This window comes from Malaclemys terrapin, chromosome 1 (genome assembly GCF_027887155.1).
Source record: "Malaclemys terrapin pileata isolate rMalTer1 chromosome 1, rMalTer1.hap1, whole genome shotgun sequence".
NCBI lineage: Eukaryota > Metazoa > Chordata > Testudines > Emydidae > Malaclemys > Malaclemys terrapin.
Window position 1 is genome coordinate 17,658,553 of NC_071505.1, and position 25,415 is coordinate 17,683,967.

Here is a 25,415-nt window from a genome sequence, read left to right on the forward strand (position 1 = left end):
GTAATTAATTCATTAAGAAAAGATATTCTGACTCTATGGGGAATACTGATTTATTGACCGGCAGTGGAATTTGCATAGGATGTGGCTGCTTTTAAATTTAAGGTTCCAACAGCAATGTTAATTCATTTACATTGTACGTATGGTCAGGGTTGTTTTTTTCTACCTAACTGTGCAACTTAATATGGTCTATATATGTCAGGAAACATATACTATAAAACATCCATTATGTCCACTGCAGCTGAATTAATATTGCTGTTGGAACCTGCATTCTTCTAACCCAGCATTTACACTCTCCTAGTGACTTCCACTGTGCAACCTTACTACGGATGCTTAATGGTTTCTTCTGAATTTAGTATTACAGAAAGCTGTCAAGAATTACTTGGAATTTATACATGGATAAATGAGCTGCTTTACACTCACTGTCTTCAAACAATATTAAAGGAAAACTCTTGGCTCTGGCAGTAAACTGATTGACCATATTCCATTGTGTGGCAGGTTTGGTCTATCCACTTGCAGCTGTTTTATCGGCTTTCACCACCTTTAATATTAAAATGCCATTACCCTCAACAAAATATTGTTTCCTCTTACCCAAAGACTGAATCTGGCTCTTTAACTCTAACCTACTTGAAAACCCTTCCTTAGGGGTGATGGTTAATTTATTAGTCACATGGCCCAATATTGCTGAGCACCCACAACTTCTCAGGAAGGCCTTGCTGCTGTACCTCATTCCCAGATCTGTCAATTATTCCACTCCAGGGCCTCTGTGTTTAAATTATGCTGGGCTTTTATTGCCTTTAGAGAGCAGTGACTATCTTTTTGATACAACACAGTCCCTAATTTTGCGTACAAAAGGAATGTTGACATAAAAATTTGAAATACGATTGGCTCATTTGTTAGAAAAACAAAGGATTATAAAGCTTTATTTATTTATTTATTTTAATAAGATTCTTCCATGAGGCCAAACCAAAGAATATCTGTGCAGCAAAATAGAGAGAAGAAGCACATTCTCCAGATGGGGGAGATAAACCAGAGGTATGACTAAATCACTAAGATGACTTTGGAACTTAGGTTGAAGCCACAGAATGAAAAATTTGGTGTCAGCTGTTAAAATATGGGAAACAGTATTCTTTTCCCCCTTGAATTGAGAAGCTGAACATCTGAAAGTTGAGGCCTTCAGGAAACGTATGAGAGAAGTGTCCACTTGAAAATTTTAGTAGGCTGTAGTGCTAAAGACATCTATGACAATAAGAAAGGATAAACAATGCTTTAGAGCAGTGGTTCTCAAACTGGGGCCACCGCGGCGCGGGCCATGGGACGTACTGGCCGCCGCTTCCAGCAGCTACCATTGGCCTGCAGCGTCAAACCGCGGCCAGTAGGAGCCACAATCAGCCGGACCTGCGGACGGGGCCCAGCCCGCCAGCGGCTTTCCCTACACAAGCGGTGGCCCCAGTTTGAGAACCACTGCTTTAAAGAATGTATTGCTCTTTCTGTACTGTACTATATTAAAACAGATACAGTGGTTTCCATTTTAAAATGACAAGCCTTTTCATAAAGTGGTGATATTCTTAGTTCTTGTTGTTTATGACAATGCATAGGGCCCATGAGCGAGATCAGGGTTCTGTTGTGCTAGGTACTGTACAAACATATGGGTAGACAAGGCTGATGCCCTGAAGAGTTTATACTTGGAATAGGAAATATGGGGATTATCTCAGTACTATAGTATGGTGACTTTAAATATGTCTGATTGGAGACCACTCTATGGTGATTCTTAGGGGCATACCCGTTATGTAATCTGTGTGTCAACCCAAACCAGGATGTGGGAAATCACTGTCTTGAGCAGACTTGTGAGAAACCTGCTGGCTTCAGTTAACACAGTTGCTGGGAGATTTTTGTATTGGCTGAATGAAATAAGTATGAGAAAAGGAATTACCCAACATGCCAGTGAAGGAGTATTTTTTTCCACTCTTGCTGCTGAAGACAAGGAAGGCAAGCTAACTGCTCAGCGGAAGCAGTCTTGGAGAGACTTCAGAGAGGAGCAAGACCAACTTGCTAGCTCCTTCAAGTAGAATGTGGGCTGTCACCCTGGCCTTCCCCCAGAAGTCCAGAAGTTGATGACATGGAATGGAGGGAGCCTAAGCCTATTTGTATGGTAACATACCAGTGATCAGATTAAAATGGTGATAAGTGGTTATATCAGATTAACATGGTGATAAGTGCCCAGATATGTATAGCCAGACAGAGAGAAAGATGGGAAGGAGAAATACGGTCCTGAATTGAACCCACTGAAAGTCTGGTCTCCCCTTCTTTTGGAGAAAATTTGCATTAGGTTCCAGGGGAAAAGTACAGGTATTCCAGGATTATTACCACTGCATTATCTCCACTAGAAGGAGTAAAGAGCAATGGACATACAAACAGAAATATTGATATATTTGTGATATTTCTTCCTGTATTTTTTCTGCATGCAACTGTGTCCTGCACAGAACATGTCTAGAAAGATACAGTTAGTTCAGCATATACATGCTCATGCACATTTGTTTGTTTCAAACAACATGACTGTCAGAGCAGAAACCTTGCACCTTCTCCACTTAAAATAAAGACAAGGGTTTTTTTCAGAACATTTATAGTCACACATCTTTCCTATGACTCCAGCCTACAAATATTATGTTTCCATGGATGCCAGGCCTTAAACTCCAGGAGTTTGTCCATAAAAGTCTAAATAGAAGCATAAAGAAAAAGTGATTTCTGCACAAAACGTTATTCTGTTGCCAGCAGATCTGTAAGATCCTGGTTTCTCCGCTCTGTTCTTTAGGAATCGGGAGCAGCATTAGAGAGTGAAGATGAGGTGCAAATCTCTCAGATGTTGTCTGAGGATGACGAACCCACATACCCAGAATGGAAAGCAAATCAACTATGTTGAGCCCCCATCTTAAGGAGTTTGCGTATTGATAGAGCCACAAAGATGGAAAAAGAAACAACAAGCTGGCTGGCTGTACACCTCCTGCAGCTGGACTGTTTGCAGTCATCTTAAAAGTTACTACACTTGGATACAGAGCAGATGTGCAGAGGCACAATGGGCTTTTCAGAAACCCATGTGCATGTTTCAAAGATCAGCGAAAGAGAAAGGGCCAAATCGGACTCCCATTGAAGTCAGTCCCATTTCTTCAGTAGGATTGGGTCCTTAATCAGCATTCTTGGCTCCTCAGAGCACATCAAAATTTTACCCAAGACAAGGGAGCAGGGTGGACAGTGCCTGTGAGTTGTGTGGCTCAGACTTGAAGGCTGGTATGGAACATGTGCTGGTGGCTGTCCAGGGGAAGCTGATGTTTTGGTGTGTCTGAAAGAATTAGTGGGTGCAGAATCTATATATCTATAGAGAGAGAGACCACCGCTCCTGGTACATTGTAGATGTTACTCCTAGACATTAAAAGGATCAGCCTTTTAATAATGTACACTAATTGGAAATTAACAGAGTAGTGCACCCACAACTGGAGAGCATCTGGAATCAGGGTGCTCCTCCATTGCACTAGTATTTATGCTCAGGTCTAGGTAGCCACACCCTGACTCAGAGATAAATAGGAACAAAATTAGTTGAAAGACACTGCATTCTCAGCTATCAACTTTGCCTTATTAAGGTCCTGAATTTGGATGTTCGTATTGGGACATAGCATTCCATATGTGGGAGCTCAAGTCATTTCCATTAAGTGCATAAATGCCTATGTCCTTTTAAAATGACCACATTTGACCATTTGGCTTAGCATAATTGGTCAGACTATAATGACCCAGGGCATATCCCAGGAACACTTGGCCACCTCTATCCTGCCCTCTGGACCTGGGACTGTGTCTTCCTTTGTTTTGTACAGCACCTTGCACAATGGAAGTGTGATTTGAGGCTCTGAGTGCAACAGAGATATAAATGTTAAATAATAAAATAATGGTAAAGATGGGCCCAGATTTTTCTACACTTGCGGGGGGGGGTATCGATCTAAGTTACACAACTTCAGCTAAGTGAATAACGTAGCTGAAGTTGACGTACTTAGACCTACTCACTGGGGTATCTTCATTGCGGTAAGTCGATTGCTGCCACTCCCCCGTCAACTCCGCCTGCACCTCTCGTGACGATGGAGTACAGGAGTCAACGGGAGAGGGCTCGGGGATCGATTTATCAAGTCTAGACTAGATGCGATAAATCAACCCCCACTGGATTGATCACTGCCCTCCGATCCAGCGGGTAGTGTAGACGTACCCTAAGTAAATTATGCAATTGGTACAAGGAATAAAGAAAAATGAATAGTTCCACCCAGCATCAAAAACAGTGCAGCTTGCTTGATCTAGAGGTATTCATGTCATTCACTAACCATCTTTTTTCAGCTGGAAGTTGTCATGCAAAGGGTCTCCCTTTTGGATAATAGGATGTTTCTGTTTCTAACCTAAACCACTAGATGATTAGAAAGACCTCATTTAGGACTAATTAAAAGGAATGCAAATAGCCTTGGGAAAGGAAAGTCTGGAAGGATAGTCCTCAGATGATGAGCAAAAGGGGTTCTATGAGAGAGTGAAGGAGGAAGGTCTAATGAGTAATGTCTAATAAAGGGGAGAGGGAAGGTCTAAGAGGATATGCAAGAGCAGACAGGTTGGCTGGGGTGGGGTGAAGAGATCTATGTTGTCAGCCAAAAGAAAAATATTTGGAATTACCTTCAAAAGCTGGTTCCAATATTTCCATTTTCTTTTTAATAGCAATTCCTGAAGGAAAAGAAATATGAACCTTTTAATTGAGAAATATAAATTAGATAGCCTGGTATAGTTTGTAATAGGATGGCTACAATACAGTACTGCTGGAGCAAATGTAAGGCAGATTTTCTAAAGCCTACAAATCAATTCATTTGTGTTTTGTGTGTGAATCCACTTACGTGTGTGTGTGTGTGTGTGTGTGTGTGTGTGTGTGTGTGTGTGTGTGTGTGTGTGTGTGTGTGTGTTAGATGTCCTGTTGATGTTTTGGGGCTGACTTCAATGTACTCCCAGAGGAAATAGTTGAAAGAACCAGCTTGGTTTCTTCTTAAATGCCAAAATGTCTCAGCTCTTTCAACGTTTTTGCCGAACTGGGAATAAATGACAGATGGAGACTGTTTCATATCACTGTTAATTATTTGATTTTATTTCCTGAAGTCTTTTGCTTTTACTCAAGACTTGACTTTTATATAGATACCTCTCTCGCACACAAACACATTTTATATATATATATAAAGGAAGTGGATTCCAAAATTTAGAACCTACTTTGTTAGTTCATGCACTAGAGTAACTGGTATTACTTAATTGCTGCAGGCCTGCTTACATGTGATTTGCAGAATTCCAATATGTTGTTTTTTTAAAGCAAAGGCCTAAAATATATATATATATATATATATATATAAATGAAGAACATTGGTGAGCTGAACTGGGACTCTATTCTCTCTCCCTGATGTGGGATAAATAATTAGATACACTGCTTCTAAGAAATTATTGGGCAGAAACAAAAGTAGATCTTAATGACGCGATAAGTAAGGAGTTTATTTAGCTGCACAATCCCTCTGTATTCAGTGTTGTTCCAAGGGGACCGGTTTATTACATGGTAACTTATCTGGACTACTGTAAAGTCCACTTCAAGAACACGCTAGCTGCATTTGAACACCAAACAGTAATATTTACACACATAAGCAATCATGCAGCATCTACTCAAACCCCACAATGCTCATGCTTTCTCTGTTCTAACATAGCTAGAACAGGTTAGTCCCCTATTTAGAGATTGGTAAAAATGGAAGAACAATTTGGCAAAAAAAAAATGAAAAATTGAACTTGCGTCCATTTTGCAGAATTCAAAAGGAACAAAATATTGGAATTTTTTTTTAATTGAAATAGTTCTGAAACTTTTTGAAATTTTGTTTTTCCCCTTCTCCTTTTTTCCCACCGGTCACTGAGTTCAATAGAATGAAAGATGTCTAGGATTGTTTGATTTTTTTCCCCATTTTTTCTCTTTTTTACACTATTTTTTCCACAGCTGAAGAAATTGGAGTGGAGAAGTGAAAAACAGCAAACCAAATCTAGACACAATTGATTCTATGCATTGAGTGTCAAAAAAGGAAGGGAAAGGGGGAGATGGGGAAAACCAAAAATCCAAGATTTCACAAAAATGTTGTTTTTTGAAAATGCAAACCAAATTAAAATTCCAATTCAATATGAAATTATGAAAAGTTTTTGTTCTGTAATTTTGTTCAATAATTTCCCATTGATCATATTCTTTAAAAAAATCATCCAAAGTCCTTTTCCTGCCAACTCTGCCCTTTGTTTTCTCTGAAACCTCAATTTTCATTATGAAAACCATCTCCTAACTCTAGCTTCATCTCAGTTCAGCACATAAAGAAGGAAGATGCCCTGCCCTGCACTGCTCCATGTTCCGCAATGTACATGTGTCAGTTACTTACTCTAATGTCTCCCTGAATATTTTTCAAAGGGTCATGACTAGGGTTACCATATTTCAATACTGCAAAAAGAGGACACTCCACCAGGCCCTAGCCTCGCCCCAACTCTGCCCTTTCCCTACCCCTGCCCCGCCCCAACTCCGCCCCTTCCCCAAAGTCCCGCTCCGACTCTGCCCCCTTCCCTGAGCACCCCGCATTCCCCCTCCTCCCTCCCCCCCCCCCGGCTGCTGCTGCGCTGGGGAAATTGCTTCGGCCCCCGCTGCGGTGGAGAGCGGCGGGAACTCGGAAAGTTGGAGCCCGGGGAGGAGGCAGTCCCCTTACCATGCCTCCCTATTTTCCCGGACATGTCTGGCTTTTTGGAAATTCCTCCCGGACAGGGATTTGAGGACCAAAAAGCCGGACATGTCTGGGAAAATCCAGATGTATGGTAACCCTACCCCAGAGCTGCCTCCTGCCCGCCCACCAGAACCCCCAGGCCTCACCTCAGAGCCGCTTCTTCCCGCCCGCCAGACACCACCCCCCAGGCCTCACCCCAGAGCTGCCTCCCACCCACCAGACCCCCCAGGCCTCACCCCAGAGCTGCCTTCTACCCGCCCGCCGGACCCCCCAGGCCTCACCCCAGAGCCACCCGCTCTCCACAGGGCCCATCCTCAGCCTTCTCCTGCCTCAGTGCCCCCTCTCCTAAGAGCCTGCCCTCTGCAGCCCCCCCACTCTCCACAGCCCCTGCCTCAGAGCCCCCCACCCCCTCCCATAGCCCCCACCTTCCATAGTGCCCCCCACCTTCCACAGCACCCATGCCTCAGTCCTCCCTTCACCTCCCTCCATAACCCTACCCTTCATTTCCCCACCTCCTCCCATAGCCCACCCCCTCCACAGCCCCCCACTCTCCACAGCCCCTGCCTCAGAGCCCTCCTCCCCCTCCCATAGCCCCCTACCCTCAGAATCCCCCCCACCTCAGAGTCCCCCACCCTTCATCTCCCTCAGGGGAGCCTCCACCCCGCTCCCAGACCCAGTGAGGCTGTGGCAGCTCAGGCTGCGGGAGGCGCTGCAGCGCAGGCCCTTCCCGGGTGGGGGAGCTCGGCCTCCCAGGAGCCGCCGCACGCCGAGAAACTTTCCCCTGTGCCAGGACCTGCTCCGGGCAGCGGCTCCGCCGGGGGGGAGGCAGCCCTGACTGCATGGACCACTGGCGGGGGGGCTCCTTGCACGGCTGGGATGGAGGGGGGAGACTGAGGCTCTGCCAGAGCCGTGGGGGATGCTCGGAGGAGGGAGAAGCGGCTGCGGGTCCCCCGCACCAGCAGCTGGCTGCAGAGACCCCACTGCTCCTAGCCATGGGGCGCAAGGTTGCAGCAGCACGGGGGGATTGCAATCCGCAGGCTGAGCGAGCTGACACCCCAAGAGGAGAGGGGGCAGTGGGTAGGGTTATCATACGGCCGTATTTTCCGGACGTTTTTATATATTTAAAAAATCCTCCCGGATGGCAATTAACAACTAAAAAGACGGATATGTCCGGGGAAATACGGATATATGGTAACCCTAGTCACGACTGCATAATGCCACTACTTCAGTTCTGAGGCACGAGAAATTCTGGTGCCTTTGGCCAAGGAGTTCAGGTCACTTGTAAGATACAGAATGTCAATAGCGAGCCTGACACACTCACATGTCCCCTCCGTCTCATTCACATTTGTGCCTGTATGTCATAGAGTGCTGCAGCTGCACAAGATGGGTCGTGCCGTGTCATGAATGTGGAGGAGCAGTTATGCCTGGAAAGTGTCCAGAGCTTTTGAAACATCATTGGGAATGTACAGATATTTTGCCTGATAATATCCTTTCTGAGTGTTTCGTTCCTATGGCCCCTCTCATCTGAGGATTGCGAAGCAGTTTACAAATATATTAGCCTCACAGTACCCCTATGACAGGGATGGCCAACCTGAGCCTGAGAAGGAGCCCGAATTTACCAATGTACATTGCCAAAGAGCCATAGTAATACATCAGCAGCCCCCCATCAGCTCCTCCTCCCTCCCAGTGCCTCCTGCCTACTGGCAGCCCCGCCGATCAGTGCCTCCCGCTCCCTCCCCACACCTCCCGATCAGCTGTTTCGTTGCATGCAGGAGGCTCTGGGGGGCAGTGGGAGGAGCGAGGGCATGGCAGGCTGAGGGGAGGGAGTAGGAAGGGGTGGAATGGGGGCAGGGCCTGTGGCAGAGTCAGGGGTTGAGCAGTGAGCACCCCCCAGCACATTGGAAAGTTGGTGCCTGTAGCTGCAGCCCCAGAGTCGGTGCCTATACAAGGAGCCGCATATTAACTTCTGAAGAGCTGCATGTTGCTCCGGAGCGACAGGTTGGTCGCCCCTATGAGGTAGTCATATCACCCGTATTGCAGATGGGTAAAGTGAAGCATAGAAATGACTGGATGACCTACAGTTTGCATGGTCCCAAGAAAAAGTAGGGCATGAGACCCAATCTCTGAGGACCTGATCCCTAGTGCTCTCAGTTCCAGGCCAACACTCCAGGACCTTTTCCCATACAGTTTGAATTGACGTAAGTCATTGTACTTCCACCACTTCCCTTGGGAGGCTGTCCTGCTGTCACGCTAGATTGTTACTGGATCTGGAAAGAGCTCATTGTTAGGAATGTTTTCCTTTGCCATATATATTTCTCTTTGCTACATAAGTTCTAGTTAACATAACCTGCAGGGCACTCTTATTTAGTTTATCCTTACCCATAGGATGGGGTGGTGTATTAAAGATCTATTTCATTTTTTATTGGTAGAACTGTGTGAAGCTTCTCCCATCACAATTCCCACTCCATTAAAATGATTCCCCCTTCACCTCCTGGCAATGGAGATAAAATAACATAGAATGCTGAATTACGCTGCAGTTACAGAGCTCAAGGCTTATCAAATTAATTCAGCATATTATGAAAAAACCACAGGGACTTACCAAGCACCGAAAAGCTTTGGCAGAACTTAACCATTCATACTAAAGCGTGAAAGCAAAAGGGATTTAAACTCATAAACACTTGAATGCTAAAATGTATCTGATGTTATCTGAATAGCTCTGCTTCAAATGGAACATTCTTGTAATTAATCTTCTTCTTCTTTTGTATGGTTTGGGTAGGTAGCAACAACTACAAATTTATATCTAATTGTAATTAATTAAATGTGCAGATGGGATAAATATTCCCCTGTATATTGAAATAATAGTAATTATTATTGTACACTACAGTTTAGCAAAACAGGTGCAATCCACAATGATAAACGCTGAACCCTGTAAGTTCTAAGCAGAAATGTTGTCTGGCCAGTTTTGGTTTTGCCTTTGGGCAAATGTGTGTCTTTGCCCACAACCCTGAGCATACCTGTGCTGCTCCCGGAGCAGACCCTGGCCACAATGTGGTTCTTGGCTGCCCCACACCTTGCTCCAGTGGGATGTAACCTGGTACAAATCTACAGCAGAAGCAGATGACTTCCCTGTTCTTCCAGCAAGCAGAGCTGAGCTGACATGTTGTGGGGATGGATGAAAGCCATGGCTCCAGCCACTCTCCAACCCTGCCTAAACATGCCCTGACCACCTGCGTAGGAGGGGAAGTAATGGCCCCATTGGGTATGCCTACACTTTAGTGTAAGCCCAGGCTCAGACTCAGACTTGAACCCTAATCCCCCTTCGGTCTACACACAAATCTCTTGGGCTTGGACCAAGGGTCCTAGGACCCTGTGGGGGTGAATGGTTTGAGGCCAGGACCCAGGGTTCAAGTCCTATCACTTTGCAGAGTAGCTGCAGTACCCCATCCCCGACTCAAGTCCTGGGAATCTGCCAAAAGTATCCCACAATCCCATGGGCCAACTTCTTTTGTCCTCTCTCTTCCAAGAATCGCCAATTGACTCCAGGGAAATGGAAGCAACACCCGTTTGTTGTAGTACAGCAGCTTGGTGAGTCAGTGTTTAACCCTTCCATTGTATTCTGAATGCCAAGCTGCAACCTTCTGAGACCCTTCTGCATTCGCAATGGATACTGATCAGAAGAAGTCTTTTGCAAAGCACACTGCTTTATGGTCATGGGAGCACAGCCAGATTCTGGTTAATCTCTGGTGCAAGACCAGCAAAAGTGGCTTTTAATAAGAGTACCAGAAATGACCATGCACACCAGCATATACCGAAGAAGCTGGCAGTGTTGTAAATATACCGGACTGGCAGTGAGTGGAATAAGCAGCTCAAGACTGATTACCAGAAAACCAGGGACCCGAACTGCACCTTGGGCAACTCACTGATATCATGCCCATTTTATGAGTTTGACCGGGTGTTGGGTAGTGCACCGGGTGATGGGAGTGGATGATGAATTGGTCAGCCAGGATAGCAGCCTGATGGCCCCAGACTCCAGCATGGGAACTGATGGGAGCAGCAGGTGCCAAATGAGGCCAGTGAAGTGACTCTGCTGCTGACAGTGGTTCCTGAGGAGGCTTTGCTACAAGAGCAGTGGGAGCACATCTTGGGGCTGTACTTGGAGGAGCTTTTCGATGTCCCCCCCAGGGAATGGCTGGCAGCAGAAAGGGAAGAGGCAGAAGCCACCCTGGAGCCTGGTACATTTCTGGCTCCAATTCAATGTTTACTAATATAGAACAGGAGGGATTTCCATTTGATGAAGCAATGCAAAAATTATTACAAGTGCAGGCTAGCAGTATGCTGGTGCTATTGGCAAATTGTATGCCAGCAACTTGGCGTCCCCTCCGCCGCTATGTGGCATTCAATATGGTGACCAGGAAATGCAAACAGTTAAAAATGCCTTGAAAAGTGAATTTGTTGCACACAGTTTTGCTAGGAGGGTTCCGATTTGTTAAAAATAATTACCTTATGCTGCTATCCCTGTAAAATATAGCCACTCACCTGTGTAACAAGCCTCCTGAAAACAATGCACTGCGGGGGGAAGGTGGAAATATGGTCCACTTCTAAAGCCAGTCCATTCAGTTAAATGTAGTCCACATATGATGAAATCATTTGTCCCAAATACAACTAGGGTTTTAAATTTTGTCCAAAAATGTGTCAGAGAGTGGTGCTAAGGGAGATGGCACTGGAGTTCTGTCTGTTTGCATGCAGTCATAACAGTCTAAGCCACATGGACTCCAACACAACATCCTATTGATTCCCTCATGGATACTGATCCAATCCTGAGTTCTGAGAGCTGCAAACTTTTCTGTTAGCAGGAACCCCAGAGAGATTGCCACATTTCAAGCAAGGTTGTATTTTCCAGAGCTCCCTTGGTAGCTGACCAACCCACTCTACTTGTAGAGGTGCTGTTCAGTTACTATACAGTTGAATACATTGGTGGCATACGCTGCTGGTTTCCCACTGGCAGCTTGGAATTACCTTTCTCTTTACCAATTGGGCACCACAATGTCCTCCAAAATATGAAATGCCTAAAATGATAGAGAAACCTTTTGTAGCTCGGCCACTAACCACCCACCAGACCAAACTGTGCTGCAATTTTTAGTAAAAAAAAGCAGGTGTGATTTTTAAATTTCCCATTGTGTCTGCATGCCTTTCTGAAGTGATTAACTTGGCTGTGTCTATGGTCTGAAGTATCCCTCTCACAATGTATTGAAGTTCAGGTTTAAAACCAAACCATTTCCATCCTTGAAATTCCACAAGGCTTTTTTTCTGTGCTCCTGCCCTGAGCTATTTGAGACAATAACTCTCTGTGTCTTGTCCTACTCTGTCCTCGACCTCTACAGGGTGCAGTACCTCCACAGCTCACCCACAGGGCAGCAGTAGCCTGGGTCTCCGTACCTTCATGCGCCGTTCCAAGAGGAAGCGTCTCCGTGAAGAACTTATGAGGTGCTGGATAAGGCTCACAAGCAGGCCCTGTACCAAAGACAGGGGGACTCATGGCTAGAGGAAAGGCATGGTGAGAGGCAAGCAGAAAGGCTCAGTCTGACTGCAAAGCTTGAGGACAGGGTTTCAGTGAAGGAGCAAGCACTTGCTTTGGGTGGCTAAGGGAGGATGACAGAGCTCAGCAGAAAGAACTGTTTGAGTGGCTGCTATCACTAATAGCTGTAAGGGCTTCTGCTGCATACATCCATGGCCTGAGTGCCCTCTGTGGTACCCTGTGCTGAAGTCCAGGAACAGCTTGGACAACTCCATGGCTGGGCGGCCCAGGCAGTTGGGCCCTCTGAGTGGCTGGGCAGGGCAGAGCCGCTGTGCCCCATGCAGTCCTCCATGTTGACGCCCTCCTCCATGGATGCCTCCACTCGCCTCCTCCAGTGCCAAGTGTGTGGCAAACATGGAAGGAAGGGAAAGGAGAATGGGAAAGGAGAGTGTTTCTCTTTTGTACATGGTTTCACTGTTTGCACTTGTTCATGCACTTTGCTCTTTCTTTTTAAAGGTTGAGTTGTTACTGATCTTCTGGTGTGGTAATAACAGCTGGCCAGCCTGGCAACATGTTACAGTTGTGCTTTTCTAATAGATGCTTGTAAATAAAGCCTTTTCTTTTATTAAGAAAGTTGATTGCTCTCACTGCATCACATCATACAACGGGTATTTCAGATAATACAAGTCAACATATGATCAGGGAACACTGGGAATTTGTATGCAAACACTATTCCTCAATAGTTAGCTACATCAATCCATACATTAATTGCTTCCTTACATCAATCCATACTGTCAATCAACCCTCCCTTCCCCATTTGATAACCAGTCAGGTCACTCATAGGTATGTTACATGGAAACCGACCCCCCCGCCCCCTCCCAAGCACTGAAACCTCTCACAAGCAGACAAGCACTTTCATAAAAGTACTATTCTCCCTGTTCCATTTTGCACGCAAGTCTGTCATGTGAGAGCACAAAGCATCTTTGAATTTTGTTGCCTGGGTGCATTCAACTCCAGCTGTGGCTGCACTTTCTGGCTGAGGGAACTGGGTTCAGCTGTCCATCACTGTCATAGGTCCATTCACGGGGAAATGGCTGACCTTTGGCTTCACAAAGATTGTGAAGACCACAGCAAGCCACAGTAATGCACACAGCATTGATGACACTGGAATCCAACTGGGTGTGTAGATGTCTCCAATTGGCTTGCAAGTTTCCCAACACACATTCAACAGCCTACACCTTCTGAGAGTATAATTAAACCTTCTTTTGCCAGGGCCTCAGAAATCAGGGTGCTGTTTCATAAGCTGAAGCAAAAGCAGGTATGAGGGAGTCCCCCAGAATAACGGTGGGGACAGTGACTCTGTTTATAACAATGTCATTTGGTAGGAATAATGTCCAAGCCTGTCCATGACTGTAGACTCCTGAAGGGTGAAAAATCCTGGCATCATGAACTTTTTCCAGTGCAGCCCACATTGATGTTTATAAATCGGCTTCTCTGGTCCATGAGGCCCAGCATAACAATGGAGTGGTACTCTTTGCAGTTTATATACTCATGTGCTCCTTGAGGAGGGCATGATATGGGCAGATGAGTAACATCCATGGCCCCAGTGCAGTTAGGAAACTCTCAAAGCCAGCAGTTACCTCAGGAATATACTTTATGCCCAGGACTTGGGGAAAATCACATGCCTGATTGACTCCAAAACCTTTGTCACTACTTTACCCACAGCTGACTTTCCAACACCAATCTGTTTGGCAATGGACCTAAAGCAGTCAGGGTAGCCATCTTCCAGACAGTTATAACAACCCACTTCTGGACCAGCCTGGCCACCCTCATGTATTTGTTTTCATACTGGAGGGTCAGGGCAAGCTGCTCACAGAGCTCCACAGATGTAGCTTTCTTCATGCAGAATTTCTGGACACATTGCTTGTCATCCAGGGTCTGTAAGACAAAGTGGTCCCACCAGTCTGTGTTACTGGCCCTGTGCTAGAACCACTGGTCTACATAGGGGACATCAGTGGCTACACTGAGTATCGTGAGCAGAATCAGCCAGTTTCAGTGGGCGATGTCTGCCTCCTTCTCCTCTTCCTCCTCCTGCTCTGTCAGGTGCAGAAAACGCAGCTAAAATGTCCACCAGCTGCTCACAGAAAGCTCTGCCCATTTTCTGAAACAGGAATGAAAGTGCAAGGGAAAGAAGGTCTTCAAATGTCTCCTCCTCCATGTTGCTGGCTCCGATTGCTAGTAGTGTGCAGAGCAAAGTGACAGCTCGGCAGGCTGTGCTGGGAGGTGGTTCGAACTTCCTGTAATATACAGGTTGCACAGCCAAGATTTTCCACACTGCACCAGCAACAAAGGGTTTCTGCAGCCAGGAGAGCACTGGGAAGTCCAGGATATCGTTCATTGGATTTCGGTCTGTGTACTGTAGTGTGGTCACTGGAGCCCTGGGTTTGGCCTGGGGTAAAAAATTCTTAACATAGGTTTGCAATCAGGGTAGACATTCAAGCCCTGGGTTCTCAAACCAAGGATCCACTGACTCTAGTTCTACTAAACCTGGGCTTACACTGCAGTGTAGACATACCTGTGGGGTATATCTACACTGCAAAAAAAAAAAAAACATCTGGGGCTGGCCCAGGTCAGCTGACGCAGCCTTGCAAGGCTCGGGCTGTGGGGTTATAAAATTACAGGTTCGGGCTGGAGCCTGGTTCTGGGACTCTCTCCCTACTCGTGGGGTGTCAGGGTCCAGACTCTAGCCCGAACATGAACATCTACTCTGCAATGCAGGTAGCTCATGCAAAGGGATAAAGAGGCAAATAAGATCCCGCCTCACACTTACTCCTCCTCTTGCCTCATAAATCCAGCCAAAGCCTCTGAGGCCTCAGAACTAAACTCTGTGCCTGATTACTCCTTTGAAGTTACTGCTAATTTTCACAATTATACTGCAACTGGCAGCAAAATAGGGAGTGTTGACTTTAGCCATTGAGAAATAGGTTAGAGTCTGTACATACACCTGCACAGAGGTGCAGTAAAAAGACAAATTAGGAAACTATTTTTTCAAACACTGTTACAGGGCCATGTATCAAGACAGAATCAGGAATCAAATCTTCAACCTCCTTCTGGCATCTTTCTGTGGCTCGGCAAGTTCAGGGTTAGGAAAGCTGGGTGAAAATTTTCAGGCAGTTCTGATTCACTGAAACATTTAGTGAATTTGTGTCAATTTCAGCAAGATGTAGTGATCAAAACAAAAAAGAGGATGTCAGAAATGTTGAAGTGATTGTTTTGAATCATAGAATATCAAGGTTGGAAGAGACCTCAGGAGGTCATCTAGTCTAACCCCCTGCTCAAAGCAGGACCAATCCCCAGACAGATTTTTGCTCTGCATCCCTAAGTGACCCCCTCAAGAATTGAACTCACAACGCTGGGTTTAGCAGGCCAATGCTTAAACCACTGAGCTATTCCTCCCCCCCCCCATTAGCAGAACAAAATATTTTGATTTTTTTTTCAGGCTAGACTCACAAGGGGGCTTAAGATTCATTTAGGTGCATCCGTCTCTTATAATTTTTACTCCAGTTGTTAAAGCATTAACTGGTTTTGCAAAAGGGATTGAGAAAGACCCATCTTAGAAGAGCCAATAGCCCAGTGGTTAGGGCACTCACCTGGGAGAAGGGAGACTTGAATTTAAGTTCCTGCTCTGTAATGGGGATTGTACTGAGCTCTCCTACATCTCAGGTGAAAATGAAATACTTAGTTTTGGGTCCCACAAAATGTTTTGGTTGATCCAAAACAAAATTTTACTAACTTCTTCAATGTGCTAACATTTCTACAAACTATCTGTTTTGGTTCAACCTAAAACAGGGTTTTTTCCCCCAGAACTTCCAATGAATTGAAAAATCAATTATTCACACAGTTCTATTCAGAGTGCTTTCACCTAGATTTTGGCATGGATTGTTCTCCACTTGCAACTGAGGAATAATTATCCTTAGGACAGGTGGCTGAATTTTTTTTCACCAAATAATAAATTGTCCACACAAAAAAAAGCATTGTTGGGGTGCACAGAAGCTATCCTTGAATTCACTTAGAATTTGGTGAACAGTTCAAGCTGAAATAGGAGAAATTATTTTTTAAAAATCAAAATGGTTCATTTCAAAGAAACAGTTTGACTCTTCATTTCAAAATACAGATACATGTATTTTTATAAATCCAAAATGGGTAAAAACAGCCCAAACAAAAACAAAATGAAAAACCGGGGCAACAATTTTTCTGAACAGAACTATTTTTTTTGGCGGGGGAAGGGGTGGATTTTTCACTTTGGCTCTTGAACTGAAGAATCAATTATTTGCTCATCTCTAATCTTTAGGGTCATTAGCAAGCCCATGCACAGCATATACAAACACACTGTAAAACTCTGAGTTGCAAATCCACATAGGGAAAGTAGGAGGTTTTACAAGAGGTGAAAAATTAGAACAGAGTATTTTGACAATGTCTCAGCATTCGATTGCAATCTGGTAAATGTCGTGCAAACAGTGTGTATCAGAAAAAGAGCAGTACTCACTGATGTTTGTTTCTTCCTATTTCTTAATCATCATCATTATTATTATCAGTACATGTGTTAGCGATTTAAAAAGATGAAAATCTATGGGCCTGACCCAGCTGTCCTTACTCAGGCAAAACTTCACTCTTCTTCCACTTCACTGAGACCTCATTGCAAGTTATGACTGAATACATACTGCAGGATTTGCCCTTGCACCATGAGAAGCAGCCTGAAAGAAGTAAACCTAATCCAAACAATTGAATTGTTTCCCTTTAAATGTAAAAGTATAGGTTGTGTTAGATCCTGAGCTGGTGTAAAGTACATATCTGAGGTTATCTTGAGTTACACTAGCTGAGGATCAAGCCCTTTATGTTATCTAGAAGTCTATTGTTAATAGGGATAGGAGATCAGGTACACACAAAATGAGAACTGACAGAGATATTTGCCCTAAACTAAAACGACTGGTCAGGAGTGTTTCGGGTGTTTTTTTCATTGGAAAATGCTGATTCATCAAAACTGAAACTTTTTGTGGCAATGTAGCAGTGTCAGCAAAACTTTTGTCAGGTCCCATATGAATTTTTGAGGGGAAGAGGGAGGAAGAGAGCCCAGAATAGCCAACAGCTCAGTGGTTAGGGCATTCTGTCTCTAGCCATTAGGCATGACTACCCATACCCCATTAATGACATCCCCTGCTGCTCTCGAGATTGAGGATAACTTCAAGGTATTTTAGGAGCAATGTTGCTCTCCTCTCCATTTAGCATTGAACCCAAACCTTTGCCCATCCCAAAAGGTTAACAATTTGCAGTATGCACTGTTATACCAACATGTCTGACAAATAGGAAGTAACTCCAGTATAATATGTGAGCCTTCATCATAAAGCATTATGCAGCAGAATCCAGCTCTCTCGTACCTTTCAGTAGAGAAATGTGTCTGTCCTGATTAAATCAGTTTTAGCCAATTGCATGGGAACCTTCCACAGAGAGTTAGAAATGGGTGAGGAAGACTTATGCCTCCCTACATTCCCCCAAAACCTTTTAACCACCCTCACCAGCCACATGGAATAGGTTAAAATCATCATGGGAAAGAGCCTGGAAGTGACTGTTAGCAGAGCCCTTTAATATAAAGCCTGTGTGTTTCTCCTTAAAAAAATATGTGCTGGAGGGTTATTTTTATCAGTCATCCTTCAAGATAATCCTCCATATGTGGATGCCCTGGTTGTATTCTCCCAGCACATGTTCAGTTTGCTCATTTCATTTGTATGTTATCTGTTCGGGCTATATTCTAGGCATGAGATAGCTGCATTTTTATTAGTCAGCGGCGTAAATAAAAGTCTGATTCCTCACTCTGTCAGTGATGTCAAGAAATAGTTTTTCTTCTAAATCATGTTTAATTTCCACTCCTCTCAAGATGCAGAGTATGGCTGGTAATTTTTATGCAATTACAGGTATGGCTTGTTATTTTTAAACAGTCATGGAAGTTTCTGAAACATCTTCATTCTATTCATTTCCTAATTGGACTAGTTTGGGGCTTTATGAAATTTTTGATGAAAATGTGGTTTTTCTCCCCCATTTTTAAAATCAGTAATCATTCAAAAAAAGACAAATATTCAGTTTAGGAAAAAGTCCCACTATGAGACTAAACTGACCAGTCAAAATCGGCCAAACCCAACCAAAGAATAAAAAGAAAGCAAAAGCTGAAATGGTGATTAAACCAAGCAATAAAATTGAGTGAACTATGGACATTTTTGAAGAAATTACAACGGGCTCACAAAAACATCCAGTTACAGAAATAGGCCTTCCTTTGCCTTCAAAAATTTTGGAATTAAATATTTTACTCAGACTTAGAAGGAGCTAAATGAAAGCTATGTGGAAGAGATGCTTATGTGAACAAGACCTAAGTAAAGTGACATACACTTGATCCCAGTCTGTAGAAAGTGGGTCTCTTTCTTTCACCTATGGGAAATATACAAAGTAAAGCTCTGCTCATTTTAGAACTGATTCAGAAACAGCAGGTTCTTCCTTTAGAACAAAATTTGAAATTAGTTTTCCACTTGGCTCTGGCAAAATGCAAATGGGCCTGTGCACGGTGTCTATGTTATTCCCTGGGAATCCTAGATGAAGGGGAAGAGTTGTTTTCAAACAAGAATGAAAAACAGACATTCAGATCATGTAAAAAATATTTTGCAAAACTTGAAAGATTCTCAAAACCTTTAGAAAAAGCCTGACAGTTTTTGCAAGACCCAGTTCCCCCAGGATCTCCCATTGCCAATGGGCAGCCTCACATTCTCATCCTGATCCCAAATGTTGCTAAGCATTTCCTGCCACGTGCTGAGCACCCTCATCTCTCACGAGAATATGAAGTTGCAAGATACCTTGCTCCTTTATATACACAGCCCCAATTGTTTAGTATGAGTAAGAAGGGGCTACTAAAGTTTGAACAAGGGGCTCCCACAAAAATATCCTCTTAGCCTGTGGCAAATCCCACGTCGCAGAGATACATGAGTTCATGGGCCATAATTGAAAAAAAGCACATTCTCGAGGCTTCAGTGAGAATAGGGATGCTTTCCTGAATCAGAGCCACAGGGAGAAGTGTAGGAGGTCTCAGAAAACTATTTGTTTTCCTGTTAAAACAGAAACGCTTTCTGACAGCCATAACCGAGGAGGTAGTCAACACAATAGGGCACACAAATAAAGTGGACTTGATGGAAATGTTTATAGTGTTATGGAAAAATATACTAAGTACACTAGTAGGAGAGCATAGCGGTCAGCTTGTGTAGTCTGCAGTCTCTGTAGGTGGCGATGGGATAGGAAGCTTTGGATATAGTCTCTACCATGACATTTTTTTGAGAGAGAGAGTTGGTGAAATCTGGTCTATTCCAAAGGCAAAGCGTTTGCTCAGCAAAACCCCAGGAATAAATCTTCTCTGAGAGGGACAACTGAGCAGTGTCCAGTAAAGGAGAAAGCCATTAGAGGAAGAAAAACTATCCCAAGAATCTCTTCACTTTGATAGCCATAATTTCAAACACAGGAATTCAGAGATTTTGAGCCCATCCCCCTCCTGCACATCTCTGTGCACTGATTTGATATTTTTTTTTTGCTGCCATGTATGACTTGCAAAGAATTCCCTGCCACTGTTACTATGAAACAGTGGCTCTCAAGCTTTTTTACTGGTGACCCCTTTCACACAGCACGCCTCTGAGTGCGACCCCCCCTTATACATTAAAAACACTTTTTAATATATTTAACACCATTACAAATGCTGGAGGCAAAGCGGGGCTTGGGGTGGAGGTTGACAGCTCGTGACCCCCCATGTAATAACCTCGTGACCCCCTGAGGGGTCCCGACCTCCAGTTTGAGAACCCCTGCTCTAAAATACTGTATTGTTCCGAGGTTTGCAAGAACCCAGTACAGTCACAACGAATGCTGCGACAGTAATGTAGCTCCAAAGCATCAGCTTCTTAACAAGGTCTGAACGTCTACAATTTCAGACTCATTTAGAAATTGCCAACTCAGGATTTATGTGGGTAGAAATTCCCCGTTTGATGTTCACCTGTGGGAGCCCTCATTAAAGTTGTTTATGGCACTGCAGGGCAATCTCAGCAAATTTCTAGACTGGGATTTTCGAAGAAACGTAAGGAGGGTCGGAATCCAAATCCCTTTAACATCAATGGAATTTAGGTGCCTAATTCCATTAGGCAACTCTGATACTCTCATCCCCAAAGAGCCAATTTGCCTGAGCTCAGTATGTCGAGTATTTGTTCCACACATCTCTGCTAGAAAGAACGCTTGTTGCAGCCAGATAAGAAATAATCCTTTGGCTCTGGTTCAGATGGATTTGAAAAGTATGATTTTCTTGGAAGAAAAACAAAACCCTTAACTGTTTTCTCCTGCCACCACAGCACAACTACTGATTTACGGCAGCATGAGGTCGAGTTTTCCATCTGCATAATATTTGGGGAAAGCTTAGGCAAAGTAATGTGTAAATGAGTATAAGCAGAATTTGTTTACTTGCCTGCCTGCCTGTGTGTACATTGATGCCTCATGCAGTATCAATTCTATACTAGACACCAAGCCAGGGATTTTTTTTTATAGTGGTGGTTATATTGTGGGCAATCTTTATTCATCTTTTTGGAATAAGGGGTGCAGCTTGAACCCTCATGAACCCGTAGAGGCAGCTGCACCAGAAGAAGCACTCATTCCCAGGGGACAGCAGGCAGCAAAATTGCCTCTAGACTCACCATGGATGTTTACCGGGGAAGGCTGCTTTAAGTCCTGGACAAGGTTCAAATGTATTAAAGGCCTGAGTTTGTTTTAATTAAAGCATCCTGAAGTCTGTCCTTAATGTCTCCCTTGATCTCTTGTGCTGCTATGGTGCATAGGTGACTATGAAGACTGGCTGGCCCCAAAATCTTTATAGAGGCCTCTTTGAAGAGCAGAAGAAACAAAAGGAACTCAAATAAAACTTTCAAACATGCTGAGACTCAAGATGTGAATCTACTCAATAAACTGTGTCCTGAAGAAATAGAAATGTTTTGGTATGAAATATCCCACTAATTATTGGGAATGATGATTTTTTTCTTTCTTGTTTAGCTTTTTTAATGTTATATTTGAAGCTGTTAAATCATCTCATGGATTTCAACCATATGAATTACTTTAGATGACACTATGCTAACTCCTTAAGGTTCACAAAGGCTTGCAAGCCTTCATTTTTCCCCAATGACATCAATTTGACTTTTAAAGAAAACAGGACTGAAAAATGACCTCATTGGTTAAATTAAAACAATGATTAAACATCTCACGTGAAAGGGTCTCAGTCAGAAAATATTTGCACAATCTTTAGTGATGAACTTGCCCTGTGGTGGTTTTGTTTTTAAGTCATCTACCAAAACCCACATCTGATTCATGCTATTTCTATTTATTTGAAACTCCAATAATTCTAGCATCACCTCCTTTCAGGCCAACCTTTTCTTGATGGTTCAGTTCTGACCTCTCTGTGAAAGAAGTGAATAACTGGGGAAAATGTGCATATCTTTGTACACTGAAAGGACATTTTTGGATTTGCTCACTACAGGGAGGAAGAGTTCTTTGGTAATTAAGGATCTAATACAACTCCCACAGAAGTATTGGGGTGCCCTAAATTAAGCACTGGGATGCAGAATGCCTGGAGTCTATTTCCAAGTTTAGTGCTGTGACTGATTGCGTGACTCTATGCAAGCAATTTATTTTCTCTGTAATTCACTTTACCTATCTGTAAAATGGATATAACAGCTCATAACCCTGAGAAATATTTTCTCCTTTAAAAAAATTCCCCCTTCCGGTCTGGCTAGCAGTTGACAATCCATTGTGCTGAAGGCAGAGGAGATGTGGAGGAGAATGATTACAGATTAAAAGCCTGGATAAGATCACTGGTAACTTTGGTGAGTGCAGTTTCAGGATATAGGAGGGGGCAAAAAGCCAGAATGAAATACACACAGTGGAGAGCTGGCGGACAGAAAGCCAGGGCCTCAATCAAAGAGTTGAGAGAAGGGAAATTACAGCAGTAACCGGAGAGGCGGGAGGGTGGAGATAGAGTTTATTTAGGATTAGGGAACAAACACATGCTTGGATGTTGAGTGAAATGTGCCAGAGGGGACATGGCAGTTTGATTATCTGATTATACTTTAATCAAATTGGGTTATGTTTCCCTATGATTTGCATGATAAAGTTGCTATATCTAAAGAAGAGAGATTACCAAATAGGGTATCTTCTATTAAAAACTGCACAGTCATTTTGTTTTCTCAGAACACAAAAGCTTCTCCTTGTAAATTCACAAGGCTTAGAGAAGATGTTGAAATATGCCCATTTCCACCCCAGAGCTGGGTCTAGCTGAGGCTCCCAATCGCACTTTTCCCTCCAGAGGCTCTAACTTTCCTTGAAATTTGCGTGGGGGGGAGGTAGATTTATTGACAAAGGCAATAGAATGTCTTCGTTATTACAATACAAACACTGGGACTGTGTTTAGGAATTAAGTCCCACCACTTTAAAATATGCCTGTTCTCAATTCACTTCGGGGCGCCTACTCACAATCTGCTTCAAAGCAGCCCAAGGGCAGGAGTGATCGTATTTTTATTTGATAGGTCTAAAGAGGCTCAGTAGTCCAATGAAGTCATCACTTTGTGGACCCGATTGCCTAGCTAGATGCCTTGTAATTCTGTCTCTTTCAATTAAGCTCTCTCACTCAACAGGTTGTCTCAAGCACCAAAGGTTACTTTCAGTAAAACCAGGAGCGCAGCTTTCAAGACGGCATCAAAGGGGGAAGTCGGGTCTGGATGCAGCCTCAAAGCAGTGCCTTAGTAAACGTATTTTAAGCCAAGGTAAAATTCATAGATTCATAGATTATAGGACTGGAAGGGACCTCGAGAGGTCATCGAGTCCAGTCCCCTGCCCGCATGGCAGGACCAAATACTGTCTAGACCATCCCTGATAGACATTTATCTAACCTACTCTTAAATATCTCCAGAGACGGAGATTCCACAACCTCCCTAGGCAATTTGTTCCAGTGTTTAACCACCCTGACAGTTAGGAACTTTTTCCTAATGTCCAACCTAGACCTCCCTTGCTGCAGTTTAAACCCATTGTTTCTGGTTCTATCCTTAGAGGCTAAGGTGAACAAGTTCTCTCCCTCCTCCTTATGACACCCTTTTAGATACCTGAAAACTGCTATCATGTCCCCTCTCAGTCTTCTCTTTTCCAAACTAAACAAACCCAATTCTTTCAGCCTTCCTTCATAGGTCATGTTCTCAAGACCTTTAATCATTCTTGTTGCTCTTCTTTGGACCCTTTCCAATTTCTCCACATCTTTTTTAAAATGCGGCACCCAGAACTGGACACAATGCTCCAGCTGAGGCCTAACCAGAGCAGAGTAGAGCGGAAGAATGACTTCTCGTGTCTTGCTCACAACACACCTGTTAATACATCCCAGAATCATGTTTGCTTTTTTTGCAACAGCATCACACTGTTGACTCATATTTAGCTTGTGGTCCACTATAACCCCTAGATCCCTTTCTGCCGTACTCCTTCCTAGACAGTCTTTTCCCATTCTGTATGTGTGAAATTGATTTTTCCTTCCTAAGTGGAGCACTTTGCATTTGTCTTTGTTAAACTTCATCCTGTTTAACTCAGACCATTTCTCCAATTTGTCCAGATCATTTTGAATTATGACCCTGTCCTCCAAAGTAGTTGCAATCCCTCCCAGTTTGGTATCATCCGCAAACTTAATAAGCGTACTTTCTATGCCAATATCTAAGTCGTTGATGAAGATATTGAACAGAGCCGGTCCCAAAACAGACCCCTGCGGTACCCCACTCGTTACGCCTTTCCAGCAGGATTGGGAACCATTAATAACAACTCTCTGAGTACGGTTATCCAGCCAGTTATGCACCCACCTTATAGTAGCCCCATCTAAATTGTATTTGCCTAGTTTATCGATAAGAATATCATGCGAGACCGTATCAAATGCCTCACTAAAGTCTAGGTATACCACATCCACCGCTTCACCCTTATCCACAAGGCTCGTTATCCTATCAAAGAAAGCTATCAGATTGGTTTGACATGATTTGTTCTTCACAAATCCATGCTGGCTGTTCCCTATCACCTTACCACCTTCCAAGTGTTTGCAGATGATTTCCTTAATTACTTGCTCCATTATCTTCCCTGGCACAGAAGTTAAACTAACTGGTCTGTAGTTTCCTGGGTTGTTTTTATTTCCCTTTTTATAGATGAATGAGCTGGGCTAGAGCCTAGCAGGTGAATGAAAGGTTGAACCTGCCGTTACTTTGTCAGCCCACAGGGCTTGTTCACTGGAGTTGGAATTTCTAGTGATTAGGGCATTTTTCTGACTGCATTTTCTTCTTGCTATTAAAACAAAACCATTTTTTTAGATGAACTCAGACCCAAAGGGCTGAATCCCCAGCTGGTGTAATTCAACATAGCGTCATTGAAGTCAACTCAAATTTGCTATCGAGCCCTCAACACTCAGCTCTGATCAGCCCGTGATATCAGTCTCCACTGTCCACTTGTAAAATTTTCAAACAAGAACCTTTGTGCTTTCTCCCAAGCTGCTCCTCACACCTGGGAGGAACTCCCCATAAACATCCACAAAGCGACCCCATTATCCTCATTCAAATCCCTCTTTTTTAAAAATCCCTTTTGCCATAAAGTAAATGTAATATTGATGCAATTGCCATCACAGAAACTTGGTGGAGTGAGGATAATCAATGGGACATGGTAATACCAGGGTACAAAATATACAGGAATGACAAAGTAGGTCATGCTGATGGGGAAGTGGCACTATATACGAAAGAAAGCATAGAGTTAAATACAATAAAAAAATCTTAAATGACTTGAACTGTACTATAGAATCTCTGTGGATAGAAATTCCATACTTGAATAACAAGAGTATAGCAGGAGGAAGACTCAAAGAATTCTAATAGACTGGTGAGGCATGATTTCTCTTTACAAAAGCCAGGTTGATTCATCCCCAACATATCATGTTCATCTATATATCTGATAATTTTGTTCTTTATTATAGTTTCAACCAATTTGCCTGG